The following is an 11,860-nucleotide window of genomic DNA, read 5'->3' as shown; positions in this document are numbered from 1 at the left end:
CGCAGGGGCCGGCCGAGCCCGGGGCCCCAGGCGGGGGCTGAGCCGAGCCGAGCCGAGCCGAGCGCCGGGCCGGTCCTTCGCAGGAGCCGTGTCCCGCCTTGAGTGCGCGAGCCGGGACACGGAGGAGAGCTGGTGTATCCCGGGACAGCGATCTTGATCCGGGGACCCTGCAGACGTGCGCGCTTCTTGCCCCGCTGTAAGTCTGCGTGAAGTGTCTGAGCCTAGAGCAACAGGGCTGGGTTATCCCGGGACAGAGATCTTTATCCTGGGATCCTATTGAGCCAGGGGCTCCTTGTCCTGCTGTAAGTCTGCATGAAGTATCTGAGCCTATACAACAGGGCTGGTTTATGCCGAGACAGAGATCTTCAGCCTGGGATCTAGGCTTCTCGCCCTGCTGTGAGACTTCATGTCATATCTGAGTTTATAGAAACAGGGCTGGTTTATCCCAGGGCAGAGATTTTTAGCCTGGGATCTTATAGAGGTAGGGCATCTTGTCCTGCTATAAGACTTAATATCTGAGTTTATAGAAACAGAGCTGGGTTATCCCTGGGCAGAGATCTTTCTCCTGGGATCCTATAGAGGTACAGGCTTCTTGTCCTGCTGTGAGACTTAATGAAGTATCTGAGTTTATAGAAGCAGCTGGTTTATCCTGGGACAGAGATCTTTATCCTGGGCTCTTATGGAGGTACAGGCTTCTTGTCTTGCTGTAAGACTTCGTGAAATATCTGAGCCTATAAAAACAGACCTGGGTTATCACAGGACAGAGATCTTTATCCTGGGATCTTATAGAAGTACAGGCTTCTTGTCCTGCTGTGAGACTTAAAGAAATATCTGAGTTTATAGAAACAGAGCTGGTTTATCCCGGGACAGAGATTTCTAGCCTGGGATCCTATAGGCGTACACACTCCTTGCAGCGGTGGCGTTAGGGTTGTTGGGGCCCTGGGCAAGAGAGTCATTTGGGGCCCCTTAGAGGCTTAATTTTGATGACCAATAAGCAAGTCAGACATTTTCAGTTTCAATTGTACTTTGGCCTATCCATGAAACTGCCATGAAAATATCTTAATACAATATTGATAATACAAATGTTCAGTGTATTTAATTTTTATTACAACTGGAGTGGAGAATATTACAACATTTTGGGGCCCCCGAAAGTGTGGAGCCCTGGGCAGTCACCTGGTTTGCCCTCCCCTAAGGCTGCTACTGCTCCTTGTCCCAATCTGAATTTTGCCCCAGGTTAATTCGAGGTTGTTGCCATGCAAGCTGTTTGTATGAACAATTGTCCCAGTGTGTTTTGATGCCGATCGATACCTAGGACAGCCCTGGATTAAGCCAGGATGAAACCAGTCCTCTTTTTTTAGCCTTTGTATCTGCTTTACAAGTCGGGAGGCGACAGGTAGCACGTGGACCTGCTCCGAGTTCCCAGGTTAAGTTGCAGCAGTTCTACTCCCAGCACCAAGGATGTGAGTGTCTCTGGGAGCAGCGAGCACTTGGCTGGGTGTGTGAGTAGCCGTGTGTGGCCCCAGCTGAGAAGGGGAACCTTGTGCTATGGCTGGAAAGGTCATCTGGGAGAGAGGTGGTGGATTTTGAGGTATCTGCTCACTTATCCATCAGCTGCCCTTGACTTGGGAACTGGGAAGCATGACCAGGGAAGAAAAGAGAGGTCTGAAATCTGATGCAGCTCTCAACCCCCCAGTCATTAGGGCATCAGTTCCCAGTCTGTGGCATGTGTACCACCAGTGGTACGCAGACAACCTGTCAGTGGTATGCGTTAACAGATTTATTATAATTACTTAATATGATAAAAGTTTGCTGGTGGTACTTAAGGTTGTATTGTTTTAAACTGGTGGTGCGCAATCTGTCGGAGCTTGGGAACCGCTGCATTAGGGCATTTTAATTAACTGTCCCTCAGGCGGGTACTGGCAGGAGCTCTAGTGTCTCCAGGCAGCAGCTCTGCACCTTTTCCCATGTTCCCCGTGACTTACGCCGGCTGTTATTTGATCTTTTCAGGTGAACTTTCAAGTATTGGCTTGAAACTAAAAAGAGTCTAAAAACAGTGGTTCTCCAATTTTTTATACCAGGACCCATTTGTAAACACCGATGGCCAGTCTTGACGCAGCGCCCCTCGCTCCCAACCCACTGCCCCCACCCCAGACCCCAGCTCCTCATTGTGTGGAGCAAGGGGTGGGTGTAGGGGGCGAGGGGAGTCCCAAGCAGCCCCTCGCAGGCTGGAGCTCTGCCAGCCTGCAAGGGAAAAGCCATGGTTTCCCACGTTTTTCTCCTTTAAAGGAGAATCCACTTTTAAAGTTTGTTGATCCATTTTTAACGTTTGTTTGTGACCCTTTCATATATTCTTGTGACCCACTTTTGAGTCGCGACCCATGGGTTGAGAAACGGGTCTAAATGGCTTTGAGTCCTGGCTGTGAGAGAGACTGACTGGTGCTCTCTGCAGGCGATGCTGTGGCGGCTGCAGTCTGGGGAGGCCGTCCTGGATAGGCAGTGCATTTTGTGTCAGTGTGTTGTTAGCATGGAGGGTCTAAGCCCGACTTCTGCAGGCATAATGACTTTGCCCAGTTTGAGACCCCTGAAAAGGCGCGACTATAGAAAATGCAGAGTACATGCCCCACCAAATATCTGGGCCCTTTGAGGTGTCTCCAGCTGGGCATCTGCAGACAGTAGTCCCATTTGGAAGTGTGGGTGTTAGGTCTGGGGGTTGCTTCTGCCCTCGGCTGTTTTACCGTAAGAACACCCTGCAGAAGCCCTACATTTCAGAGTGTTTGGTGCGGAGGGAGGAATTGATCTTTTTCTTTGTACTTGGGAATGGTTTTGGCAGGAGGGAAGAACAGCATTTTTGAGGGCTATCTTTGCTGCTTTGTAGGTGTGAGGCTGGCTGGAGATGGGAGGAGGTGTTTTGATTTGATATATGATACGTGAGTGCATGCCTCTGCGAAGCCAATAGGCACTGCCTCTCCTCTCGCTCACACGGGGATGTCACCTGTGCAGTCCTGATTCACAGTGGCAGCAGCAGGCAGGATCCAGCTCAGTGGGCTTAGAGAAGTACAGCTATTCTTTCAGTCACCTGCGTCGCTCCTCTTGGTAAGGTTGGTAGACTGGCAAGTTGGCATCCCCCTGTCTAAACAGCTGAAGAGTGGGACGGCTACATCCAAGCTCCAAAATCTGCTTGGCGTGGGCGGGAGCGCCTTCTCCTTCCATCTTGGCTGCTGCTGGTGGTGCTGCCAAGGTCTAGTGCCCAGAAGGGAGAGAGAGCAGCATTGCCACATCCCAGCCTCCACCCTCTGATGGCTCCCAGCCGCTTCCTCAGGTTGGGCACTTGTGGAAAACTTTGTCTCTTTTCCTTTGGGATCCTTACAGGTACCAGAGGAGAATATTGCTAGTATAGTATTTCTGGCATGGGAGCCCCTTAAGGACCCAAGAAAGGTCAGGGCCTTATTGTTACAGGCACACACACTCGCTCTAAAAGACCATCCTCTCGCCAAGAAACTTACCCTCCAAATAGGAAAAGCAGATCAAGGTTGAGCAGAGAAGCAGAAAGGAAGGTGCAATGATTTAAAGTATGTTTGCTAGGACAGCTTCTGATACATGCATTTTATTCACAGCAGATCCCTGGGGTGGCAGCAGGCTTGCAGTCTGATATTAGCCTGCACCAGCATAGTACAAAAGTGCAGAGCACTGGAACAAATAGCAGACACTGAGCTCACCAAAAAGCACGCAGCCTTGGACACATTTCAATCCGCGACAAGACGATTCTAGGAAAAAGAAGAATGCATTTCTTAGAATCCCGAGGAAGCAAAATTACACACTCGGATGTGCTAATGCTAAAAGTTGTATTCAGTTGATTTGGTAGGTGGCAGAGGTTGACGGCAGATGTGTTTCTAGCATTACTCCTTTTTTAAGGTTTGTAGTGAATGAAGCCATCAGTGCTGAAACCATGGTGCTTTTCTTTTCTCTCTTTTCATCAAAAGGCATCAATTTAGACACAAAATCAGCCTTTCTTTTGGGGTTGGTTGGTTTGCTTGTTGAATAGGTTGGGCAAAATCCTGCTTGTACTTGCAGCAGTGTAAATCCAAGGAAACTACTGAAGTTGGTGGAGTTATTCCAGTCAGTGGGCATGTCTACACAAGACGCTTCATGTCCGGTGGACTAATTCTACTATGCATTAGCACGACTGGCAAAAACCATGCTAATGCACAGTAGATTAGTCCAATGGGCATTAAGTGTCACTGAGAAAGCGTTCATCTGTGTTAATGCACAGTAGCGCCGATTAGTATCACATTGTTAGCATCTGTTATTGTAGATACGAAACTTAATGCGCCATAATTACAGCACATTATTGAATGTGTGGATGTGCCCAGTGATTCTTAATCAGGAAGTTGTGTAGTAGTAGCACTGTGAGGTGTGCAGGCACCTACGCATGATCACAAGATAACCCCAGAGATTTCAAACAGGAATCCGGAGTGCCAGAAGCTTTCTGACCTGCGGTGGTCTTGCTGAGTTCTTTGCAACAGAGGAATCGTTTTATTCATAGATTCATAGATGTTTGGGTGAGCAGGGACCTCAGTAGATCATCGAGTCTGACCCCCTGCCTGGGCAGAAAAGAGTGCTGGGGTCAGATGAACCCAGCCAGATGCCTATCCAGCCTTCTCTTAAAGACCCCTAAGTACTATTTTTCTGTAGTCAAAAAAGGAGTGAAAGCTATAAACGGGCACTTTCTGAGGGGTGCCTTGAGTCTAAAAGGTTAACCACTGGTCTAGATCGATGCTATACAGAGAGGACAGAATCTAGCTCACCAAATCTTAAAATGCAGCGGAGCCTGTATGGCCAAAGAATATCAGTGTAACCCAGAGACATCTTCCCATCATAGAGTCTGATCCCACAGACTAACTTTTTGGGAGAAAACTCAGCCCGGGGAAGGAGTTGATTTTTCCCTGGAAACATTAGGGTAGCCCCCTTCTACACCAATAATCATCCCTCGGGGGGGCAGAACAGGCACTGCTGGTTAGGAGTGTCACCTGGATGTAGGCATTCAGGGCGTAGGGGGTCGCAGCCTAGGGGAGCAGGAACAAGCAGGCCGTGCTGCTGAGGTCTACAAGGGACATAAGCTGTCATGTTGGGTAGCACCATGGGCCAGGTGTGGGGGTGTAGGAAGAGGAAGCAAGGATCCAAACTGGTGTCACTATGTAAGGTACCTGGAACAGGCAGGTCAGGAGAAAAGGACTTTAAAGGACTGGGATCACAAATCAAGAGTGGGGGGGGAGGACAGGAACAGGGGGCAGGGATCTGGACTGGTGTCACTGGACAGGAGGTCTGGAGTAGGCGTCTGACTGTACAGTACTCGAGCGTGGGTGAAAGCCTAACTAAGCCACAAGCTGGTTCTCTGAGGGCAGGGGTCTGGAGCACAAGGGCCCAAGGAGCCAGCAAGGCAGTCTGGAAGCACAGGGACCTGGGCTGGAGTCTGGAACCAGGGACAGATGAGCAGGAACTAGGATGAAGTCAGGAAACAGGACCAAGGGCACAGGAAACCAGGAGCAAGGAGTCAGAAGCCCAAAGCTAGGCGGGGTAGTATCTATCTTGTTGAGTAGCCTGTTGGACATTGAAAGGGCTGATGCTTAAAAGCAGGCCACTGGGGCCAGGCAGGGGGAGTTAAGTCACTAGTAGCCAAGTGACTTCAGTAGCCAGGGCCAGCTGGTGGCAAGCCTGCTGCCCTGGCCCATGACACTCCTTAGCAGAAAGAGGAGGAAAGAGGTGATGGCTGACCAGGCATGGACAAAAAACAAAGAGGGTGAAGACTCCTAGTCTGTGGGATTTCTCTTCCATGATCAAAATATGTGATGCTACTGGTTTTCAGTACTGCACACTAGTGTGTCTGCACCTCTAGCATAATGTGGGGGAAGAGCACCCCCTTGGAGCCCAAAGGCCCTCCTGAGCCTAGTGTCCCATAGGAGTCCCATGGTTAAGTGACACAAGTCTGTGTAGTTGCCAGCACATGAGGGAATGATGCAGCTAGCATCACATTCAGCCACCTTTGGCTCCCCAGCTTTAATAACCAGGGACCCATTTACAGCTGGGTTAACTGGAGGGGAAGGGTGGGGGTGAGGGAGGGCATTTGGCACAGGTCCAGCATGTAGCCCAAACTTGCCTTTGGACTTGTAGTGAGCCGTCTTGCCACCTGCACTCTAGCTCCCAAATGAAGCCATCTCCTTTCAGCAGTCTTTCCCAGGTCAAAGAATGACATCATCATCTTCTGCTCAGCACACCAGACCGCAGTGGTATCATGATTGAAGACAACTTAATGGACCACTTCCCTCTGCTTGTTAGTGTGCGGGACTCCAGGGTGTATCATTTTGCAATCACCTCACTCTCCAGCATTTGACTGGAAGAAGCTTAATGAGCCATATCGCTTTAGACCACTCAAGGTGATTCGCTGGCACTGCAGCAAAGCATCAGGTTTGGCCAGTTGAGTCTATAGAGATGGTTCTAACTGCTGTATCAAATGTACACTCTTAGCTTGGGACTGTAATGCCTGTCTGCCTGGATTCAAATCAGAACAGCAGCTGGTTCCTATCAGTCCATTTCAGATACATCTATATTAGCACTTTCACATACTACATCATTTTTATATACCATGCAACGGTCCTTGTACCCAAAGGGAGAAAGTCATGTTTTCTTAACATCTGACTTGCATTTATATTTAGCCTTAAAAGACGTAGTTCTTGTATATCTTTTTTTCAGAGTCCTGACCTAATGTACATCCCTCTCCCCCCCCTCTAAAAAGTACAACAGTGGGTGTGTCTACTGCGCAGTAGTGTACTTTACTATGCAGTGTGTGTGTCTACACGTGCACACACTTACTGCACAGTAAACCTCGCTAATCATGAGAAATTTGCTTCCCGCAAATGCAAGTAGCAAATTTGCTTGCAATTACTTACTGCGCAGTAGCGCTCCTGTAGACGCCTGACTGGGAACAAATCTGCTCCTGGTTAGCTGGCTGCCAGGGGGCTGGAGATTGTTCCTTGGCATGAGGAGCTGCCTGCTGCTGGGGCGGGCTCTGCCACTGGAGCCCAGGCAGGGATTATGTCCCCCTGCCCGGGTAGTAGAGAGCTCCAAGCCCCCTGCTCCAGGATCACAATCAGGGAGTCACAGTCATGGGGCCAGCGCTGGGAGATCCTTATCCACAACTGTGGGCTGGGGCTGGGAGCTGAGGATCTCCCAGCACAGGTCCCATGACTGCAGAGCTGGTGCTGGACATAAGGATTTCCCAGTCCCCTACTCCCTGACTGTGATGGCAAAGCGGGGGCTGGAAGATAAGCAAGGGCTGGGGAGCTTGTTCCCCGCCCAGCTCCATGATTACAGAGCTGGGCAGGGAACAGGGTCCCCAGGCTGTTCCCCATTCAGCTCCACCATCACGGAGCTGGGTGGGGAACAGGCTCCCCAGCCCTCACTCCACGATCATGGAGTGGGGGCTGGGAACTGTTCTGGTCAGGCGCAGCTCCCAGCCCCGTGACCCAGTTGGGTGATAGAGACACAGGGCTTGGAAAGAGCTGCAGGGCTGAGGTAGGTCCCAGACCCCTGCCCTAATCTCTCAGCGGAGCAGTTAGCAGCAAGCTAGCTGCTAGCTGCCCCACTGGAGGATTGGGGCAGGGGGCTGGGATCTGACCCTCCCCTGAAGCTCTTTCCAAGTCCTCTGCCCCTGATCAGGGAGCCTGGGCCAGGACCTCCCTGCTGCCAGGCCAGGGGGACATTGTCCCTGCCCCAGCAGCAGGCTGCCATTAGCAGCAAATCTGCTCCTGCATCCCTGCACGTGTAGCATTCCTTGCCGGGGAGCATTTACTCGCGAGTACTTTGCTCACAAGTAAACTGTTCCTGCATCAAATGCACGTGTAGATACACCCTGTGTGAGAAAGAAATGAGTTCACTTGATGGTGCTACATTTTAATTAGTTTGATTCTGCATGGTAGAAAAGACAGTGTGCTAAAGTAGCTACTGATACATTTAGGCTGGAAATCAGAAGAAGGTTTCTAATTTTTCAAGGCACGAGATCTTGGAATAACCTTCCAATGAGAGTAGTGGGGCAAAAACCTAATTAGTGTTAAGATGGAGCTTGACTTACCTACAATAATGATTGTGTGATGTGGTTGCCTCTAGTAGCAGGGTGTGGAGTCTCTAATCCAGAAGGTCTCCTCCACTCCTACCTTCTTAGACAGGGACAGGGTCTGACTTAGTCCCCTTAGCTCCTCAGCAGATGCTTTGTCATGATTAGAACTGGTTGAAAAAAATTGATAGCACCATTTGTATGTGTCAGGATGGCTGAGTGGTCTAAGACGCAAGACTCTGTCTTCCCTTCTAATGGGTGTTCTGGTCTCTGTATGGAGATGTGGGTTCAAACCCCTCTTCTGACATGCCTTTATAGACAGGAGCCTTCAGTGTGATGCTGTGGCTAATAAAGCAAGTGAAATGCTGGCTTGCACTCATAGATGCTTCTTGAGCAAGTCCTGGGATGTCATTCTCCTGTTGTACTTGGCTTTGGTGAGGTTACGGCTGGAGTACTGCATCCAGTTTTGGGCTCCACAATTCAAAAATGATGTGGAGAAGCTTGAGAGAGTCCAGAGGAGAGAGACATGCATGATCAGAGGTCAGGAAAACAGACCGTATGATGACAGGCTGAGAGCTATGGGACTCTTCAGCCTGGAAGAGCGCAGGCTCAGGGGTGATCTGGTGGCCGCCTGTAAGTTTATTAGGGGCGTTCACCAGGCTCTGGGGGAACGTCTGTTCACCAGAGCGCCCCAAGGGATGATGAGGTTGAACAGTCACAAACTCCTCCATGACCGATTCAGGCTGGACATAAGGAATAACTTCTTTACTGTCCGAGCCCCCAAGGCCTGGAATAGACTGCCATCAGAGGTGGTTCAAGGACCTACTTTGAATGCCTTCAAGAGACATTTGGATGCTTATCTTGCTGGGATCCTGTGACCCCAGCTGACTTCCTGCCCTTTGGGCGGGGGGCTGGACTCGAAGATCTTACGAGGTCTCTTACAGCCTGAATGTCTATGAAATCTATGAAATTTCCTGTTAGAAAATACAGGTTCATAGGAATCAATTTTTTTTCACAGAATCACATCTGTTTCCACCAGATCCTCAGTGGAAAAGGCAGGGTAGAGATGCTATAGGCTGAAGTTAGTCTGTAAGATACATATCAGGTTTCAGCAGCCTGACCTGCCTTCTCCTTATCCCCTGACTCAGCTTTGGTGTGGACCCTTGCTCCCCTGAGCTTGCCTGCTCCTCATCCCCTCGGCTTTGACCTCCCCTATGCCCTCAACATGATGGCTGAACGTGAAGCTCCAGCCTTCTGCCTCACTGCTCAGTGCAGAGGTGCTTCTGAATGGTTTTTGACTCTCATTTTTGTTTCCACGGGCTCAAAAATCATACTCAGGAATTTGGGATTGGAATGTTTGTCCATAGGAGAAGTACCAGTTTTTCAAAACGGGACAAAAATCTATTCAATTTTCATTTCTAGACAAAAACCTTTAGGATTCAAACAACAACCTGGCAGGTTGCCATAGGTGCAGGATTCCTACCACCCCGCAGCTCTTGGGATAGCATGCCTGACTACTGGGACAGCTGGTTTCATGGGTTGTCTGGCACCTGGGAGCTGCCTTTGGAGTTGGATGTGAGAGTCCCAGCTCCCAAGCTGCAAATCTCTCCATTGCTAGAGTGGCCAGAGTTTCCAGCTCCAACAGGTGGAATCCTGTTTTGAAAGTATTAGAAATATTTCATTTAAAAACTTTACATTTTGGGTCATTCTGTTTTGTAAGGAATTGTTTTTTTCATTCCAGGTTGGAATAAAAATGGCATCACCTTCCTCTGCCTGACTCAGAATGCTAGTTTTGATAAGGTGTGCGCATTTTTTTTTAGTTTTGGCTCTCTTTTTCATTTTACTTCATTTTGGCTTCATCATTATTATAGTGACTTTATGCAGATTGTCTCATCATCGGGGAAATAATGACTCCCTGTTTCTGAATTGAGTATTTTTTGGAATTTCTTTCCATAGCAAATTTCAACTTCTTATTTTGATAAAGATTGAAAAAAATAACTTATTTTTTCAAAATTTCTCTCAGGATGGAAATTCCATATTCGGGCTAACTTAAATCACCCTTTTGTGGGGAAAGAGGGCAACCGTCATTTTGACCATGACTGGAAGCTGAACTAGGGAGCTCTAGATACTTGTACGAACTTTTCTAGCTGGAGCTAAAGAAATAAGTCCCATGGCTGCGAATATCCTCTTTGACTTGTCTACAGAGGAGGATATGCAGTTATACTGAGCAGAGAGCTACATAAGTATACAGCCAATGCAGAAAACATTGCCTGCCTATAGGATGAAAAAAGATAAAAATAAGACAATATTTTTCTTGCCCATCACAATGTTTCGCTTTAGGTGAGGGGGCATTTTGCAAAGCTGCTTTAAAGCTAGATGCCCATGGCTGGCTTGCTTTCCCAGCTCTCGGTGCTTTCCCCCCAGCATCAGCCTTCACCTAATGATGTGCTTTTCATTCACAGGAGAGCTGTTAATTGTCACGATGGATTTCAGTCGGTGCGGGTGCCTTCGTAATGTTCCCATCGGGATTACAAACACTCCTTACGAATCAGCAACAATGACACCGTGATGGCAGATTACGCAGCAGGGTGCGTGGGTTTCCTCTTAAGTGAATGAAGCATAATTATTGTTTCCTGCTTCCCTTTCATCAACCTGGACTTCATTTTTGCTTTAAAGGTCTTGTTCCCTCATCTCTGCTCCAGGTCTCAGTGGTCAGAAGATGCCGGTGGACAAAAATGCATCTTTGCTCTCTAACTTCTCCTCCGTGGCCTCCTCCTTGTTCAGAGCAGATGGCAACTGGACTGGGATCGGTCTCCAGGAAGTGGCTGTTGGCCTGATCCTAACTCTGATCGATGTGATCACTTTGCTGGGGAATACGGTGGTGTTTATCTGCCCCGTGGTGGAGAAGAGGCTACGCACCGTCACTTACATGTTCATCATGTCCTTGGCCATGGCAGATTTCCTTGTGGCTTGTCTGGTCATGCCTTTTAGGTAAGAGCTCCTGGTGCGGTTAGATCTGATTTCCGTGTACCGGCATAATGCCCATCGTGACACCGCACACAGCACATACTATGTGAGACAATAAAGTCTAGTGACGTACGGTACCTGGGCTGTACCCGTGTCTCGGTTTCCCCACCTAGAACATGGGAATTAATGATGCTTATGCCCAGAGACCACTCATCTATTTCTTGGGCAGTTAAACCCAAGACAACCACAGAAGTCAGCAGGAGTTTTGGGGGCTCAAGGAATGCAAGACCAGGCCTACACTTCATCCCACCAACAAATGTAACCATTGTTTCCCAGTAGCGTAACTAGAAGTGGGTGGGCAGTGCACCGGCCCTGGGGGCTGCCCTGGAAGGGGCACCAGAATAGAGGCTTCCCGGGAAGTCTGTGCTACAGTGGTGGTGACTGCAGCAGTTGGGTCTAGGGACCCCGTTGCACCTACCTGCTGCAGCGGGTGCTCCTCTGGCCACCAGGTTCCCCTCTGCCCATTGCCACCAGCAGCGGCAATCAGCAGCTGTTGGTGGTGAGGAAAGTGGTGGTGGCAGCTGCAGTGGGGGAACATGAGTGTACACTAAGTTTGGGAAATGGTGGCCCAGGACATAAGCTTTGCTAGCTAAACCTCTCTTGTTTCCAATCAGACTGGAGCTTCTGTTAAAGTAAAACCATGGACCAGCTAGCTTTCTTATTTCTGGAACTGATAGCAACTCTTCTGAAGTCAGTGAAGTTCATAGATTCATAGATGCTAGGGTC

At 49.2% G+C, this 11,860-nt stretch overlaps 1 long non-coding RNA gene across 2 annotated transcripts; it reads left to right on the top strand.

Annotated features, from left to right (window-relative positions):
* Positions 1-17: 17 nt before the first annotated feature.
* On the top strand, positions 18-11,402 carry LOC112551096. 2 transcript variants are annotated; one of them, XR_003095250.1, is made up of 4 exons: positions 18-196; positions 3,615-3,858; positions 10,570-10,695; positions 10,810-11,402. It is a non-coding gene; the product is annotated as an uncharacterized LOC112551096 (long non-coding RNA). The 2 variants fall into 2 exon arrangements; XR_003095251.1 differs by lacking the exon at positions 3,615-3,858.
* Positions 11,403-11,860: the final 458 nt, after the last annotated feature.

This window comes from Alligator sinensis, unplaced genomic scaffold (assembly GCF_000455745.1).
Source record: "Alligator sinensis unplaced genomic scaffold, ASM45574v1 scaffold656_1, whole genome shotgun sequence".
In the NCBI taxonomy this organism is placed as follows: domain Eukaryota; kingdom Metazoa; phylum Chordata; order Crocodylia; family Alligatoridae; genus Alligator; species Alligator sinensis.
This window is presented reverse-complemented; position numbering and strand designations above follow the sequence as displayed.